At 39.5% G+C, this 19,987-nt stretch overlaps 1 protein-coding gene and 1 pseudogene across 1 annotated transcript in view; both read right to left on the bottom strand.

Moving 5' to 3' along the window:
• Positions 1-19,987, bottom strand: part of RNF150 (ring finger protein 150) — a 279,128-nt gene that overhangs the window by 183,369 nt on the left and 75,772 nt on the right. The window lies entirely within an intron of this gene.
• On the bottom strand, positions 16,928-18,734 carry LOC113875146 (annotated as a pseudogene).

Raw genomic sequence — 19,987 nt, forward strand, 5'->3', positions numbered from 1 at the left:
AGCTGCCTAGCTATAGCAAGATGACAGGGATCAACATAATCCTTCTTTCATTTCTCACTTTCTCTACTGGTAAAATCTAAAAACCAGGGTAGAAGTAACAGCCTTTCAAAATAAAAGCAGCAGGGAGGCATGATATTCAGCCACAGTCAGGACCTGGCCAGTGGCTCATGGTTGGCACCTATTTTGAGAGACAGGTATTACAGAATACTGTCAATATCAGCTGTCCCTCAAGTAAGGGATGACAAAACCTTAGAAGTATGAAGCAAAGGGGAGAATAAGGAGATAGATGGGGAAACAGTGGAAACAGTGTCAGACTTTATTTTTCTGGGCTCCAAAATCACTGCAGATGGTGACTGCAGCCATGAAATTAAAAGACACTTACTCCTTGGAAGGAAAGTTATGACCAACCTAGATAGCATATTCAAAAGCAGAGACATTACTTTGCCAACAAAGGTCCATCTAGTCAAGGCTATGGTTTTTCCTGTGGTCATGTATGGATGTGAGAGTTGGACTGTGAAGAAGGCTGAGCACCAAAGAATTGATGCTTTTGAACTGTGGTGTTGGAGAAGACTCTTGAGAGTCCCTTGGACTGCAAGGAGATCCAACCAGTCCATTCTGAAGGAGATCAGCCCTGGGATTTCTTTGGAAGGAATGATGCTAAAGCTGAAAGTCCAGTACTTTGGCCACCTCATGCGAAGAGTTGACTCATTGGAAAAGACTCTGATGCTGGGAGGGATTGGGGGCAAGAGGAGAAGGGGACGCCAGAGGATGAGATGGCTGGATGGCATCACTGACTCGATAGACGTGAGTCTGAGTGAACTCTGGGAGTTGGTGATGGACAGGGAGGCCTGGCGTGCTGCGATTCATGGGGTCGCAAAGAGTAGGACACAACTGAGCGACTGATCTGATCTGATCTGATCTGAGGTGCTTCAAGGGTTTATACTTTGCTAACAGTCAAAGAGAAATTATAGTCTATTATTAAGTACTAGAGATAGCAATTGAAAAGTGTAGCCAACACAATCAAGGATAAGGACATTAGTCTAAAAAAAATCTTAAGAAACAGATCTAGAGGACATAACAAGTGGCACACTCAAGAGGAAAATGGTAAAAATAAGAGCTTTTAGGACAACAGAATTAAGGGGAAAATGGAATGGAAGAGGGGGAAAAGGTTACAACAAACTATAAGAAGTAAAGGGTTAATTTCTAGTAAAATTAAAAAATGTTTAATGTTTTTATAAATATTAAGAAATTAAAAAATATTTTTAAATAAGACCACCAGTAAAACCCCAATGAATAAGTGGGTAAGCAATTCAAAAATTTAATGAAAGACGAAATACAGAAGGTAGGAAAAAAAACCCACAAAGTCATTGCTAATGATTAAAGAAATATAAAGGGAAGTATACCAGCAAATAGTCCAGCAAAACATTTTTTAATTAAAAAAAAAAATACTCTTCAGGGTTAGAGTGGAGAAAATAAACTCATTCATTGCTAATGACATTACAAATACCACCTATCTGGAGAAATATTTGCCCATGAGAAGACAATAAATATGTTCAGTGACTGCCCTGTTGTAAATTAATCTATGGTTATAATTTTAAAAAAGTGTATGACAATAAAAACTAACAGAAACAACTCCAGTGCCCATTAATGGGGAGAAGCCATGTACCTTAGAGGGCAATTAATACAACTGAATATGATGCTGTCAGTAGAAGGATAAATATGATTTTTAAAAATGTGGAAATTTACTAAATCGTTAGAAGTGGAAATATATATGCAACATACACATATAGTTATCCATACAATACTGAAGTTGTATAGAAATTACTTAAACTTTCTTTCCCTTTCTGTTTTTGTGAGATATAATTAACATATAGCACTGTATAAGTTTCAGGTGTACAGCATTATGATTTGACTTACATACATCATGAAATAAATAAATTCAGTGAACATCAATCATCTCATATAGATACAAAATAAAAGTAAAATGAAAAAAAATTTGTCATGATAAGAACTCTTAGGATTTACTCTCTTAACAACTTTTATACATAACATACAGCAACACAAATTATGTTTATCACATATCACATTTACAGTTTATCACACTGTACATTATAACACTGATTTAACTTTCAACTGGAAGTTTGTACCGTGTGACTGTCTTCATCCAATCCTTCCTCCTACCACCTCCCACCTTGGGTAACCACAAATATGATCTCTTTTTCTATGAATTTGTTTATTTTTGAACTACAATTGGCCTACAACACTGTCTTAGCTCCTGGGGCACAATATAGTGATTTGGTATTTCTATACATTACAAACGGAGAAGGCAACGGCACCCCACTCCAGTACTCTTGCCTGGAAAATCCCATGGACGGAGGAGCCTTGTGGGCTCCAGTCCATGGCGTCGCTAAGAGTCGGACACGACTGAGCGACTTCACTTTCACTTTCCACTTTCATGCATTGGAGAAGGAAATGGCAACCCACTCCAGTGTTCTTGCCTGGAGAATCCTAGGGACGGGGGAGCCTGGTGGGCTGCCGTCTATGGGGTCGCACAGAGTCGGACACGACTGAGGCAACTCAGCAGCAGCAGCAGCTGCAACCTGGCCAGCAAATGATCACCACAATAAGTCTAGTTACTATTGGTCATCATACAAAGATGTTACATTATTACTGACTGTACTCCTTACACTGTACATTTCATACCCATGACTATTCTATAACTGGAAGCTTGCACCTCTTAATCTCCTTCATCTATTTTCTTATATCCTGTCCCTCTCTTCCCTCGAGGAACTACTTATTTATTCTCTGCATCTATGACTATTTCAGTATGTTTGTTCATTTGTTTTTTAAATTACACATATAAGTGAATTCATATAGTATTTGTCCTTCTCTGTTTGACTTATTTCACTTTAGCATAATACCTCTGGGTTCATCCATGTTGTTGCAGATAGCAAGAGGTCATTATTTTTTATGGCTGAGTAATATTCCATTGTGTGTATATGTGTGTGTGTGTACAAGTGCGTGCATGCTTAGTTGCTCAGTCATGTCCACCTCTTTGTGACCCCATGGGCTGTGTAGCCAGGCTCCTCTGTCCATGGGGATTCTCTAGGCAAGAAGAGTGGAGTGGGTGGCCATGCCTTCCTCCAGGGCATCTTCCCAACCCATGTCTCCCACATTGCAACCTAGGATCAAACCCAGGTCTCCCGCATTGCCGGCAGATTCTTAACTGTCTGAACCACCAGGGAAGCCACACATGCAAAAACATATTTATACATATGTATTATACATATCTATTATATATATATATATATATATATATATAAATACACACACACACAAGCATCTTATTTATCCTATCATCTACTGATGGCCACTAAGGTTGTTTCCATATCTTGGCTATCATAAATAATGCTGCAATGAAGATAAAGGGGATTATCATTTTGAATTAGTGTTTTCCTTTTATTCAGATAAATACCCAATAGTAGGATTTCCTGGCGTGCTGCAGTCCATGGGGTCCCAAAGAGTTGGACATGACTGAGTGACTGAACTCAACCGAACTGAGTAGAACTGCTGGATCCTATGGTAGTTCTAGTTTCAATTTTGTGAGGAACTTCCATAGCATTTTTTCATAATGGTTACACCAATTTATATTTCCATCAACCGTGCATGAAGGTTCCCTTTTCTTCACAACCTCGCCAACAGTTCGGTTTTTTTTTTTTTTTTTGTCTTTTTGTTAACAGCCATTCTGATAGATGAGAGGTGATATTTCATTTTGGTTCTGATGGGCATCTTCCTCATAATTAGTGATGTTGAGCAGCTTTTTATGTGCCTGTTGATCATCTGTATGTATCCTTTGGAGAAATGTCTACTGAGGACTTCTGTTCATTTTTTGAGTTGTTTTTTTATGTCATTAAACCCTCATCAGACATATCATTTGCAAGTATTTTCTCCCATTCAGTAGGCAAACTTTTCATTTTGTTGATAGTTTCCTTTGCTGTGCAAAAGCTTTTTAGTTTGATCTAGTCCCTTTTGCTCATTTTTGGTTTTGTTTACCCTGCCTAAGGAGACAGATCTGATTAAATATTGCCAAGACTGATGTCAGCGTACTGTCTATGTTTTCTTCTGGGCATTTCATGGTTTTAGGTCTTACCTTGAAGTCTTTAAACCATTTTGAGTTTATTTTTGTACAAAGTGTGAGAAAGTTACAAAAATTATTTTAAATTTATAAATACTGAATATTATGCTGCCATTAAAAAGATATATATACACACATAAGTGTATATAAAGAAATATGGAGAAGTATTTATAAAAATATTAAAAGTCAAAAGATATATATGTACACACATATATTTTAATATATCATAATTATATACAAATTTGAAATAAAAATCAGAAAGTAGCACACAGAAATGAAACTGTAGCAGTTAGAATATTTAATTATGGATAAATATTTTTCTAGATACAATTTGATTTTTCCTATTTTTTATTATACAGGTAGATTCAAGAGAAAAAGTTCTTAAAACCCAGAGAAAAGCACGTTCCAATCAACCATACTCTAGATTATAACAAACCACCAAATAAATTGTGAGTTTATAGGCCTAGAAGTCTCAGGAAGGAGTTTGGTAAGTTTATAACTATGACAGACCATTGATATTTCACTATATAAAAAATCCATGTCAGTGAGAAAATATTCAAGACAACACTCAGCTCTTAAAGTTTTCCTTTCTCTCTAGAAATACATGACTAAAATTGATGAGTATAATATTTGATAGTGGTATATTTGATGTATGTGCAGAAAGTCGTTTCTTCTCACTGGCAATGAGCAAACTTACATGTGTAATAATTACAAATGTACACACACACACACATATACACATATGCACTGTACATTCACACACACATACACTCAGTGAATGACAGCCTTTTAAGGTAACTAAGCATCGTTAGGAGATGCAAGAGATGTGGGTTCAATCCCTGGGTTGAGAAGATCCCCCGAAGGAAAGGGCAACCCACTCCAGTATTCTTGCCTGGAAAAACACCATGGACAGACCAGTCCATGGGGCTGTGAAGGGCTGGACACGACTGAGCAATAGCATGAGCACAAGCAAGCATTGTTAGATAATAGAGCGAATGTTTGGGAGAGATCTTCTGAAAGCAGCAGAGCTCCACGTCATGCCTCCCCCTGCTCCAGCCACTCGATTAGGACTGGCTTCTGGTACACTTGAACATGCCTGTTTCTGGGCTTTCACTGTGCTGTTCTTCCTATCTGGAATGCCATTTTCCCCATATAGTCACAAGGCTCAGCCAGGGGTAATATGAAATATATTCAACAGCTGGCATACTTCTGGGAAATAACCAATTAGTCCAAACATCTGGCCAATCAGAAGGACGCTGGGTGTAGAATCCATAAGGCTATGCAGGGTCCTCACACCAACCTTTGTGCCCTCACTCCCTTCAGGTCTTGGCTCAAATAACACCTCTTGGAGACGTATTCCCTGACAGCCCTATATACAGGAGCATCCCAGTCATTATATCTCATGATATCTTCTTTTTTTTTCCTATAGCACTCCTCATTACCTGTCAATATATATTATGTATTTATCTGTCAAACTTTGTATTGTCTGTATTTCTCCTATTATGTAAGTTCCAAGAGCAGGGACCTTGCCTGATCTCAAGGTTGCCTGTGACCTCCACTTGCTAACTCCAATAATCAATTCTTACTTCTCATTTTTGAGTTCTCATTAGCGATTGACCACTTTTTCTTTTTTGAACCCTCCTAAGCTCCAGGACATCAAGAGTGTTTAATTGTGTTTTATTTTTCTCTCTGCTCCTTCTCAGTCACCCTTCATCTCCCTGACCTCTAAGACTGGTTGGAACACTCCTGGCCTCAGACCTTCGTGTTCTCAGCAAGAACCATAGCTTTAAATAACGCTGTATGCTGATGACTGATTTCTACCTTCAGTCTGAACTTCAGACTCATCTATCCAGTTGCTTGCTTGTCATGTCCCCTGGATGTTAAACAGGCATCACAGACTTGTTTCAAATGGAACTCCTTGCATTACCATCCCCCAACCATGTTCCTCTTAAATCCTCCCTAGCTCAGTTAATATTAACTTTTCTGATTAGTCTGAAAAACTTCATCTCATCTTTGATGCTACTTTTTCCGTCATACCCCACCTCTGGCCTGTTAACAAAATGTGCTGATTTATCTTTCAAACGATACCCAGAATCTTATCTGTTCTCATCACCTCCATTTCCACTATGCTGGTCTGAGTTGACATGATATCTTACCATGCATTGTTGCAAAGGCCTCTTAACAGATTTCCCTGCTTCTTGCCTTGTTCTTTTCAATTTATAACAGTACCAGATCCAGGATGCTTCTGTTTAAACGTGTGAGTGAGATCATGTCATTCCCTTACTGAAAACCAGCCCAGGGCTTCCAAGTCATGTAGATGTCATTAGACCTAAAGGTTCATTTTGTCCTGGTTCCTTGTTATCTCTCGATCGCCTCGGTCACTGCTATACCAGCCACACTGGGCTCCCCTCTGCCAAGCAGACATGCACTCAGAGACTTTGCACATCTTTCCTCTACCTGGAATGCTCGTCCCAAGATACTCACCTGGGTGTCTCCTTCATATTACTTAAAGTCTCTTCCTTAGTGAAGTCTTACCCAGCCTGTCTACCTAAATTTAAACTTTCCCCAACTATTTCACTCATGTAACACTTCATTTGATTATATTTCCAATGCTCCTAGTTTCAAGCATTTTAATGGAAGATGAGGCTTGAGAAGAATGCACAGGCCAGATCACAAGAGCCTTGTGAGCCATGCAAAGCCTTGACCTTTTCCACAAGGCAGTGAGGCTGCAGCAAAGGCTGTTTAGTCAGAGACGTGATACCATCATAACTGTGTTTTAAAATCATTATTTTGGCAGTGCCGATTTTTTTTAATTAAGCATAGGGAATATCAAGCTCTGGTATCACAAGGAAACCAACAGAATTTTATTGAAGATTTCACACAAAGCTAAAGTCTTCCTTAGTCAAATACTTTCCATTTCTATTCATTGCTCTATGACAGCTTTATTCTTCAGTGATTATGTTCACTGAGTCCATTTCCTAGGGACTGATTAACTTCAAATTCTTGAGCCACTTGGGACTTCACATGAATGATTCCCCATAATACTCAAAGTTACAAAGATTAAACAGAAATCCCTAAATAAAGCAAGATTGTATAGTATGATAAAATTCTAAGTGACATGAGCCCAACTGTGGCATGGTGGGAGGGAGCCTATTTCCCCTCTAAAGGAACAGATTCTACTCAACTCCAGCAAATTGTTGTCAAACCCTTCTATTTTTCAAAGAAAAGCCAAAATTCAGATGTTTATGTGAAAGCTCCCAAGGTTTGAAATACTGAAATGAAGTCAAACCTTCCCACAGTCGCCTTCAACTCCAGCTGTGGCAATCTTTGCCATCTGATGGGTGATTTTTGGAGTCTGCAATACTCTAGGTCACTATGTACTTGCTTAGCAGTTCTGTGCCTCAGTTTCCTTACCTGTGAAACCTGGATAACTCCACAAATAAGACTGCAGTTAAGAACAAATTATATCCTAAGTAGAAAGTGTTTCCACTAGTGCATGTTCTATCGTAAGTCCTCAAAAAAGTCACTATTCGCATGATCAGTTTGCCATTGGAAATAAACACTTGGCATCTGCCCACCTAGAAGTGACAACGTTTCTGGATCAACTGAGCACATTTTCTGATACACACTTGGTGGAGATCCCTCTTCTGAGGCTTGTGCAAATAGGCAAGGAAAATCAGAGTAAGTGAGCATTAAGTCAACTTGAGGACAGGCACCAATATTCATGAAATGGATATGAGGAAAAGTGAGTTGCTCAGTCATGTCTGACTCTTTGTGACTCTATGGACTGTAGCCCACCAGGCTCCTCTGTCCATGGAATTCCCCAGGTAAGAATACTAGAGTGGATTGCCATGCCTTCTTCCAGGGGATCTTCCTGATCCAGGGATCAAATCCATGTCTCTTAACGTTTCCTGCATTGGCAGGCCGGTTCTTTACCACTAGCGCCACCTGGGATGCCCAAAGTCCATACAGATGAGTCCATATAGGGTCCTTAGGAAAATGAATGTTTAGGCAGGTTTCAAACCGGGACCAGAGATGATGCTGAAACTGGTGGATACAATGGGAAAGAAAAGTAATGAGAAAGTGAAGGAAGATTTCATGGGTGTCATCCGAGTGTGTATGAGAAAGGCTGTCCCGACTAGAGAAGCTCTGGAAAGGGAAGAAGGGCCTCTGGCATTTGGCCATGAGGGCGGGCATGAGAAGAGAGTATCTGTCAACAGTGATAAAAATGAAAAAGAGAATGAGATAAATGACCCAGCCTCCTTTCCTCTGCTAAAGCCGCCTCTTCAAAACGTCTCTCCCTCCAAAGGGAGCAGTGTGGAAAATGTGGTCCCTGAAACTTCACACTGCAAGCCCTCTCTCCCCAGGCAGTAGGAAAACTCTGCAAGCACCTGGTCTGTGAGACAAATGAGATGTCCTATATTTATCTACACTTTCTTTTTTTTCTTCACGTTTGCTGTAAAAAAATCGCACGTTTGCTGTAAAAACCACATGATGACATTTAAGGGAAATATCTCAAATGAATAAAATTACCTTTATTTCCCAAAGCTAACACAATTCTCTGTTTTACATTTTTCTGTCTAATTTTTGTCTGTAAGTCTACTGCTCTGTCAAGTTATAATCATTGTGAATATTTAATTCAATCGTCTATTTTGTGCATTTACCACATAACTAAGTGTCCCTTGAATTTCTACAGTCAGCATTATGACTTCAATGTCTGCATAATAGTTCAAGTCAATGCCCTCTAATTTGCTAAAATATCAGGCATTTAAATACTGTCTATTCTTTTCTGTTAAAGAAAATGCTATAATACCCATCATTTTGTATAGCTTTGTGCTTTTTAAAAATGCTGTTGGACAAATCCTCAGGATAAATTCAAAGGAGTGGGATGCTTGGGCCAAATGGTATGAACATTTTTTTTCTTATTATTAGTTTTAAACTTTTTATTTTGTGTTGGGATATAGCTGATTAACAATGTTGTTAATGGTTTCAGGTGAATAGTGAAGAGACTTAGCCATATACATACATGTATCCATTCTCCCCCAAACTCCCTTCCCATCCAGGCTGCCACGTAACACTGAGCAGAGTTCCATGTGCTATTCAGTAGGTCCTTGTTGGTTATCCATTTAAAATAGAGCTGTGTATACACTACCATCTCCAACTTCCTAACCATCCTTTTCTCCCAACCTTATCCCCAGGCAACCATAAGTGGTGTGAACATTTTAATTTCCCCATGAGTATGGACGGATTGTAACTGGTAACTCTGACTGCATAACCAAAGACACATAGCCTGCAGTGTGATTTATGCCAACTCACGCTTCAGTCCTCAAAATGCTCCACAACCTCATAAGGGGCTGAACACATTAGATATGGGCCATTACAGAGCACAACTGAATGTCAAGTCATGCCTTTTTTTCCTCCCTAACTCCCCCAACAAAGTTAATGTGCTGATAGTAAAGACGTAAGTAACCACCTTCTCTCTTTGAATAAAATGCTCAGGAGAGATATAATAGTGAGTCTTCAAGCCTTGAAACCTAATAAACAAGAATTATCCATTACTGAGAAATCTGAGTGAGGCCAAGCTCTGACTGTATTAGGCACTAATATAATAAAAGGATGAGGTGAGCACACACATCAAATTGAAACTACAAATCACACAGAGTACTAGAGAAACTGTGATAATGAAGAACAAAATAGAGGTTAGAAAACCAGCGACATTTTATAAAACATCATTACTTTAAAATACACACGAAAAAGAAATGTCGAGGTTATTATTATTGAAGAGCACAATGAGAGTGAAACCACTCTGCCCATAGTTTTTAGTTAAGCAGTTAGTAATAAAAAAGTGCTTTGGAAGGAGTAGTGATAGATTTTAATAAAGATGGAAGGCCGTGGGAAAAAAAGACTAAATCTAGAGGTTAAAGCGTCTGCCTGCAATGCGGGAGACCTGGGTTCAATCCCTGGGTTGGGAAGATCCCCTGGAGAAGGAAATGGCAACCCACTCCAGTATTCTTGCCTGGAAAATCCCATGGACAGAGGAGCCTGGTGGGCTACAGTCCATGGGGTAGCAAAGAGTAGGACACGACTGAGCGACTTCACTTTCACTTTCAAGCTTCCATGAGGCAAGGTGAGATGAAGATTGGTTAGTCTTTTTGGCTAATCTCATTAGGAGGAAAGAACCAATTCTGGAAGTTCTGTAATTTCGCTTGACCATCTAGGGTAATAAAACACTACTTACTGCCAGGTGCCCAATGCCATTGGTGGGTGCTGGGCACACTGAGATCACGCCTCTAAGAGTGGCGATGTGCAAATCGCAGAATCAGAGCATGGTCAGCTCTGCTTCCCTTGGCTACCCACCCCATGGACCGAATAGAAAGCAGTCTCTTCAGTTATGCAGCAACCCCCAGGGAACGGTCAACTCAGCGGTGCCCTGTGTTGGCCAGCTCAGAGGCAGGGTGGCAGTCTGTCTCCGTCTCAGGCAACACCACCAGCTCTGACTCAGGACACTGGGTTCTTGGTTTGATCTCAAACTACTTTCAAAGGACATTACATGTCAAGGGCAACATGATGCTACATAATTCCATTTCCAGGAGAGTGGTGGTTTAGATGTTCCGAGGGGCCTTCTCAAATTTGAAACAGTCAGCACAGAAAAGTTGTATTCCCTCTCTGAACTCATATGATGTAAGAGAGACATCTGAGCTGAATAGTAAAAAAAAAAACCCAGGGCTTGGAAAAGTGGTGTTTTCCTGAGAGCAAATGCTTATTGTCACGGCTATGGTGGGAGACTAGCATGTGAGGCAGTACCAAGGTGGCAGAGAAGAGCCAGAGGGCCCCTGATTAAGCCTGAGATGCTGGGCAGGGTCTAAAGTGGCCCTACATCAGCAAGTCCTGATGACAAACACAGAAAGTCTCTGGAGGAAAGGAGCCTCAACTTAGACTTTCTAGTTTTTCACAGTTAACATCAATCAAATCTGAACTTCATCATGAATAAGAAGCAGAAATAACAAACAACAGAGTTAGACAACAAGCACTTCATATGTTGGAATAAAAAATAAGTAAGGAATGGTTAAAAAATAAAAAAGCGATTTCCCCAAATAAGCAAGCAATCGGAGATAAAAAATGATCAGGGGACTGAAAAATGCAACTGTTGGAAAGAAGATGAACTCCTGAAATAAAAGTACTTTGCTGGGTCATGAAGATTCCCCGGACGAGGAAATGGCAACCCACTCCAATAGTCTTGCCTGGAGAATCCCATGGACAGAATTTCTGCCTGGCGGGCTACAGTCCATAGGGTCTCAAAGAGTTGGACACGGCTGAGTGGCTGAAGACGCACACACCGACAAAGACAGAATAAGTAAACAGAACGATGGGTCAGAAGAAATTACTGACAATGCAGCACAGAAACCTGGAGACAGAAAATACGCTAAAGAAGTTATGAGATGTGGAAGATAAAGAATAAGACGGTCTAACGTATATCTAATGAGAGCCTCAAAATGAACCATTGGACACAAGAGAGGCTGTATTTAAAGGTACAATGTCTGAGGATTTTCCCAAAGTGCTTAAAAAATCCAGAGATACAGGAAGTACACTTTAAAAAGAATGACTCAAGAGTTCATACTTCAAAAAAATGTCTTACCCCCTGCATAGTGGCACATTTTAAAGAAAAGGTGTTGCACCTTAGGTCAGCATTTATTAAATGGTCAGGAAGTGGTCTAAGCACTAATTTGCCAGAGAAGTTCATTATAATTAAGGTGTTCCTCTCTTATACTATGTAATCGTTGGCCCTAAATTTTGCATATTTTTTTTTCTTGAATCATATCTGAAAGGCAAGGTAGTATACTGCTATTTTAAAATATCCTATTATTCATATAAGGCTTTTGATAAAGAGGGGAATCTTTTTACAAAACCAAATATTAAGAAACTGTGATTCTTCCTTCACACACTCCATTTTCTAGAAACAGGATGTAAACACATATTGTGAAAACGGCTATTTTTACATTGCTGTTAACATAAACTTCAAAATAAAACCTAAACACCTGCTCAGGCCCTTAAAATTAGAAGGATGTGGGCTGGTGAGAGAAACGGCTGAATAGTCAGTACTGATGATCTCCCAAGCACTTTTTAAACTTGTCAGAGTCTTAGGCTGCTCCTCAGCTCCTTTCTCCTCTGCCGGAGGCCCTTTGTAAGCAAATTTTAAAGACATGCAGCAGAAGGAGAAACAAATAATCTTTGCATTCCTCTCTTCCTCTGCACCTAATCTTCACCTCTTTCTTTAGTAGTCAAAGAAATGAGGAAGGGAAAAAAAACCTCTCCTTCTCCTCAGCTCCCGCCCCTGCCATCAAAGCTCCCAGGTCTCAGAAGAAGATAGAGGACCAGGGCCTATGAAGGCTCCCCTGGTGGTCGGGTGGTTAAAAAGCAGTCTTCTAATGCAGGGGTTGCGGGTTTGATCCCTGGTCAGGGAACTAAGATTCCACATGCTGAGGGCAACTAAGCCCGTGTGCCACAACTAGAGGAGCCTGCCTAACAAAGTGAAGACCCAGCACAGCCAGAACAAAAAGAAAAGACTTCTTGGCTTTCTTTCCTTTCCCTAGTCTTCATATATCTTTGCATACCTTTGAATATCGCAGAACACAGGCCCCAGGGCCCAGAATTTAAGAAGAAAATCTACCTATATAAAAGGCATAAATGTATTAAAAAAAAAAAATACACGATTCACAACAGTAAGCGTGCGTGCATGCTTGACTCTTTGCGACCCCACGGATTGCAGCCCGCCAGGCTGCTCTGTTCATGCGATTCTCCAGCCAAGAATACTGGAGTGGGTTAAAGATAGGCATTCAATAAATGCTAATTCATACTTTTAAAGATTATATTTATATAAGTTTTATCTCAATTATGTTTTACACAATTAAAATTAAAGAATCAGACATGACAGAGCAACTTTCACTTTCACTTTTGCATTATACATAAATATAACTTTACAATAATTTAGATAAAGTCTTCACTTTCACTTTTCACTTTCATGCATTGGAGGAGGAAATGGCAACCCACTCCAGTATTCTTGCCTGGAGAATCCCAGGGACAGAGGAGCCTAGTGGGCTGCCGTCTATGGGGTCACACAGAGTTGGACACGACTGAAGCAACTTAGCAGCAGCAGCAGCAGCAGAAGGATATAACCAAAAAGGTTCACAGTGGTTACTTCTGAGTAGGAAGGTTAGAGATTGATTCCTTTTTCCTCATTTTACTTATCTGAATTGATTCCATTTGTCTGCAATTAATATGTATTACCAATGATTATAAAAAAAAAACTCATTAGAAACCACTTGTTGAATAATTGAAACAACTATCATTTTTGTATGGTTATCCCAAATATAAAGACATTGAAAAATATTATGCTTCCTTATGTGACTAAGCTATCTTAGCTTTTATAAACATGCCCAGTATTCTGAAATATTCTTTGCAAAATTACTTTTTTGAAAAACATTATTCTTACAAAAAGACAGTGAAATTTCTTTGACCAACTTGTGTTTGCTCATTTCAAATCCTTACTGGCTCTAGAGAAAAAGTAACTGAGCGGGTGTTCCTTAAGTTTCAATACATTTGATGGTGTTGCTGTTAGGCTCTTTATCAGAGCATCAGCAAAAATCATTTTGTTTGCCAACATGAAATTTATAGTTTAAATAAATTTCTTTTCCATGCAGGAAAGAAACCCAACATATCACAACCACTGATGTAGGTGTCAAAATTAAGCAGAGATGAAGGGAATACACTGTCCAGTTGAAGGCTCTCAGAGCCAGAATGGGTTATTTAATTTGACAATAATATGGGATTAGGTATCTCAACCATTCAGATTCCCCAATTGGGTCTTTCTAGCTATACAGCCATGACGATGGTGACAGAAGCAAGTAATTATAGTTGGTAATTAAGAATAACAAGGGGACAGATGATTGAAAATAGATACTGAAAAATCATTCTATTTGGTTTTGGAATGAAGTTGTGATTCATTTGGCAAATTTGTTCTCCTTATTCCAGGAGTAAGCAGTTCACTCACGTGCAGAGAAATCAAAGACACTGGTCAGTATTCAATTTCTCTCTTTAATCCCATAAGGTAAATAATTCACATTAAGGTAATTAGGAGCACAATGCTTTGTTTGCTTTTTTATGGATGAGCTTTGACACTGGAAAAGAGCCCAGAGAAACAGTCTGCCTGATGAATACATCTCTGGTTCTTTAAAACAGAACGTGCGCACATGCTCAGTTGTGTCAGATTCTTTTGTGATCGCACGGACTATAGCCCAACAGGTTTCTCTGTCCATGGGATCTCCCAGGCAAGAGTACTAGAGTGGGTTGCCATTTCCTACTCTATGGGATCTTCCTGACCCAGGGATCAAACTCGTGTCTCCTGCATCTCCTTCATTGGTAGGTGGATTCTTTACCACTAGCACCACCTGGGAAGCCCCCACAAACACCCTGCTGGACAATCAATGAGCAGCTACAGCCCTCCACCCTGACTCTTCACATGCACCCTTTACTGTTGACCTGCCCCACTGCCTCCCAGGGGACTTCCCTGTGTCCTGGTAACTACTCACCCCTAACACATGCATTGACACGCCCGCAACAGAGCCCAAGTGTTCTGGTATATGCCCTCTTCTGCTTCACAAACAAATCTGGCAAGAGTTCAACACCCCACTCTGGGCATCTTGCCTGTCAACAAGACCAAAAATCCCTTTGCTCTGAAAGCAGTGAGCATGAAGACTCAACTTCACTGTGTAGGCCATAATAACTCCAAATAATTCCAAGTGATTCCTCCTAATTAAACTCAACATCACCTACCCTTTGATACAACTGAAATAATTCACTTTAAGCAACAACAGGAAGCCATGGCAGTGATTCCATTAACCACCAGATGAAACAACTCTGTGCACGAAATCAATGGTACATCTCATCAATAAACTGTGTACACACGATTGGTATTCTGATCTTGATATCCCAAATGAATGTATTCCTATTAAGATGAATGAACATCTATTTTTCTACCTATGGAAGATGTGATCCTACTGGAAACTTTAATAACAGGCTTCTTATTATAAAATTACTACATATTCACTGTAAATGTTTGAGAAATATACAAAAGAGGAAGAAAGGGGAAAAAAGAAGTAGAGGGAAGAGGAGGAGGAGGAAAACTCTCAACCTAACCATCCACAGACAATACTGTGAATAGTTTGGTGGCTTTTAAGAATTGAGAATATAATATACTTTCTGATTTTTAGTCTGCCTTTCCCCACAAGATATGCTACTAACATATTCTGGTTAGTACATAATCCTTACAAAGCTCTGGGAGCAACAGGAGACAACATTTTGCCCTTACCCGGGATCTAGTGGATCGTTCTGCTCTCTCCACTTTAAACCCAGAATCTTCCTGTGGCTACAGTGTCTGCTCCACAGGTTCCATTCCTTCTGAGTTACCCTCTTTGTCACCAGAGCTTTCTTGGCCACCAACAAACCAGCCAGAGCACCATACATTTAGCCAAATAACTTATTCCTCAGCCTCCTCACCTGTATTCTATGATCCTTTGATCCCTTCTGGACACAAACTTCAATGACTTGGGTTTTGCTTCAGTTCCACAAAGTCTCAATATACAAGGTTAAAAAAGCTGACCAATCAATCATCAAATGGAGAGTTCTACTGCTGATCTGTGTTAACCATATAGTCATACATTTAAAACAACAAAATGTGCTTTCATCAGAAGATTAATGGTTTTATCCCAAGGCCCAATTTCCTGCATTTCTTTTTTGAATTCATCCTACTTGCAGTTTGATATTCTCTGCAGTAATTTTTTCCTAAGGTAAAAGTTTCCATTGAGTATCATCAACTATTCACTAAGAATTTCAGTGAAATTTTAGATCTATTTGTATCAGCAAAGTAATTTGTAAAGTTGAGGTAATCTACCTGGAAATCTGAGATTTAAAGAATCTGGCTATTTTGGGAGAGTTTACAAGTTAAAAAACTTTATCTTTTATCTATGTATTCACATCTTAGAATGAAATACACAACTTTAACATCTTTAGTGTTCATATTTTTGGTTTCTAGTATTCTCTGCCAATTCTTTTAGGTTTCAAAGAAGAAAAGTATTTTATGAAAATTAAAATTTATAACAAAACTTATTTAATATAACAAAATTCTGAATATATGCTTTCTATGTGAAGAAGTAGCTCCATCTTAAGTGAGTTAACTGACTGTAAGAGGACAAAAGAAATAATCTAGACATAAAATCTTATTGAAGCTTCCACTGTATCATACATTATCTCAAAATGTATAATATCATACATTTTTTGAGTGATGTTGATATTTATTGATATCAATGCAAAATAAGCTAAGTTGCTATTTAACAGGAACAAATATTGGTGCAGGTTCCTTCCTGGAGAGGGTAGGCACTCAGCTCATGGGACCTAAGGTCAAACAAAGACTGGATCGTCAAGCATCAACTAAGGGTTAGACTGTACGAATATAAAAATTGCTAAAGGCAAAAGTAGATGTTTTTTAAAAAATTGTTTTACACTAATTTCACGTAAGCAAACAAAGAACTAAAGTGAAAGTGAAAGTCGCTCAGTCGTGTCCGACTCTTTACGACCCCAGGGACTGCACAATCCATGGAATTCTCTAGGCCAGAATACTGGAGTGGGTAGTGGTTCCTAAACTAGTCCTAAAACTTTAGGACATAAGCTATCAACATGACATGACTATTTAAATTTCTGGATAAGTGAAAATGTGTTATATCCTTCACTGTACTTGTATTACAATTACATGCTTCTTGCTTCTAAACTACACAAAGTCAACAGTTATCACCAACAATGACTATAACTGGATCCGAACGAGACTTCACAGTGACTCTGCTCCACTGAAATTTAAGAAAATTCAATCCAGGATTAACAAAACCTTTTGATTTGAAAGCCAGTTCTCGTATATTCTTCTCGTGTCATACCTAAATAAGTCCTCTTGTGACATTTCTTGCCTGAAACTACAGTGCATGTCCTCTCCTCCTCAGCTTTGTCTGACACTTTAAATTTAATTTGTAGAAACTGTATAAAAAATGAAAATCGTACTTCCAATCTGAACCTGCTATCGGCTTCCTGCTTTGACGCAAAACATACCCCTCGGCAGTGTACCCCACCAGCCCAGCGACCCCCTTCCTCTCTCTCTTTTCCTTTGCCCCGAAGGCACTTCTGGATTGCTTAATTCGTGCTCTTCGGCTGCCGAGACAGTCAGGACACCTAAGGCCATTTGGACTATCTCTCCTCGCTTCCTTCTTTTCTATGGCTAACACCACTTTCCTGCTTTTTTCCTATGGCTGACTCTCCAGACTTGGTGCTGTCATCAGGGGGACAGAGTCGATTTTGGCTTCGAGCTCCTGGCTGGTAAAGCTGCATCGCCGGGCACTCCTTGTTTCTTATGTGAGCTCCCTTAACCACTTCTCTCTTTTCAGTCTTTTTCTGAGCTGCCTACTGGCTCTGTACTTTCAGGCTTCTTTCCTTTATCCGGAAGTGCTTCTTTCTCCTTCCTTTCTCTTCGCGCTCCTTCTGCCTGCGGTGCTCTTCTTCCCGCCGCTTCAGCCACTCTCTCTCCTGCAGGATGCGCTCTTGGTCTCGTTTGTAATCCCGCTCCTTCTCCCTGTATTCGCTGCCACCTCATCTTCAGGTCTCTCAGGCTTTCCATCTTTAAATTCACCCTCAGAACGCTTGCGCAATGTACAACTCTGCCCACTGGCTCTTTCATCACTCAGATTCTTTGTCCGATTTCTTGAGCTTTTCTCTTTTGTCCAGTTCTTTTTCATTTCCTTTTTCTGGCTTCTTGAGCAGCTTAATCTTTGGTTCATCCTTTAATCTGTCCCTTTCTGGAACTCTATCTTCTTTGGCTTTTCTATATCTTTCTGTTTTTATTTCTCTTTCCACTTCCTCCTCTCTTCTTCTCTTTGCCTTTTTCTTTCCATTTCTCACCGTCTCCTTTCTTCTCCCTTTTCTTCTCTCATCTTCTGCTTGTTTTTCAGGAAGCTCAAAAGTGGAGTTGTCTTTTTGGCTATTAGCTCTCTATTTTTTGCTTCTATTTCCTCCAGTAGATGGAGTAGATGTCATTTTCTCATTATCTGCAGCATAGCTCTCCAAAAATTTTCTTTATTCTGGATCATTGGTAGTCCCAACTTTAGTATCTTTTTTCTTAGTCTTTTTTGCAGCTTTTTAAAAGGTGCAAATTCTACGATGCCAGGATATTCCTGACCTTTATTGTCAAGGAATACATAACCATCAAAACAATCCCTGAACAAAATAATGTCCTCTTGGTTTTTAAAGTTGATGTATGCTCTTGCATACACATGAGGATACAGACCAGTATCATTACAAAAAAACTCAAAATAGTCATGCTCAGGCATAGGCTGACGATGTTCCTGAAGCTGCTCTTGGTCAAAGTGGGCGGTAATCTCTGAATTACCACCTGGGCGAGTCAAGAGGGTTACTCGCTTCTCCTTAGGCTTATGTTCCTTGTCTCTTTCATGGCTACAGCTTCACTCCTCACCGCGGTAGCTCGGCCTAAACCAATATCATACATCATTTTGAAAAATTCTATAATTAAGTTATAGAATCCAATAATTCTATGTTTTATTGAAAACACATTTATCTTCATGACAGAGAAAGCTGGCAATAAATCGCTATTATATAAAATTTATTTTAGCTTAGGAGCTTCTATGGATTACGATAGAACACTGTTCATAATTACTACTGTTACTATGGATAACTGTCAAATATGTAATAGATGAACCTAGAAAAGAATACAGACATGAAGAGTAAAATATTAGCAGGAGGAGTGTGTGGCTTTTGGGCTTAAATTTGTCTTATGTGCTAATGTAAATTATATCAAGATAAAAGAAATCCAAAGGGAAAACAGAAGTGCTTCATATCACCTCCCCCACGCTGCTGCAGCGTAGATGGGCACTTACATAAGACCCCACAGAGATCTGCTGGACTAGACATTCATCTTTTACGACTTCATAGAGGTTTCATTCGGAGAAGGCGATGGCACCCCACTCCAGTACTCTTGCCTGGAAAATCCCATGGACGGAGGAGCCTGGTGGGCTGCAGTCCACGGGGTCGAGAAGAGTCGGACACAACTGAGCGACTTCACTTCCACTTTTCACTTTCATGCATTGGAGAAGGAAATGGCAACCCACTCCAGTGTTTCTGCCTGGAGAATCCCAGGGACGGGGGAGCCTGGTGGGCTGCCGTCTATGGGGTCGCACAGAGTCAGACACGACTGAAGCGACTTAGCAGCAGCAGCAGCAGAGGTTTCATTATTCTTTCTATACCATTTCAGAAAATATATTTTGAGCTAGTGAGCCATCTGCTCACACTGTGGGGATAAATAAAATACACTCCTAAAGGATGCTTAGAAAAAAGAACTCACTAACACTATATCCTCATTTTATATGGTAGCAAATGAAGTAAGTCTTTAAAATAATCAGACCAGTGGTATGCACTATTTTAAATTTAGCCCAGTATGATTCACAATAAACAAAATGCAATATGACTCTTCCAGAAGATGGGAGAAGTAAACAACACACATTAGTGAGAAAATGCCACTGTAAAGGAAATCTGACTTGTCTTAGAAAATTAAGTAGAGCATAAAAAATTTGATACAGCGAATCAAAGAAAAATGTCAATAAATTCTTACTATAGCTTCAAAGGGACACTGGCAAATGTAGGCTTACTTGGCCTAGACAGCACAGTGGCCACTACATGTGAAAAAATTCAAGAAATAAAAAATTCATAAAAATATAACACAAAGTATTTTATCATATTTTAAATGAA

This window comes from Bos indicus x Bos taurus, chromosome 17, assembly GCF_003369695.1.
Source record: "Bos indicus x Bos taurus breed Angus x Brahman F1 hybrid chromosome 17, Bos_hybrid_MaternalHap_v2.0, whole genome shotgun sequence".
Taxonomy (NCBI): domain Eukaryota; kingdom Metazoa; phylum Chordata; class Mammalia; order Artiodactyla; family Bovidae; genus Bos; species Bos indicus x Bos taurus.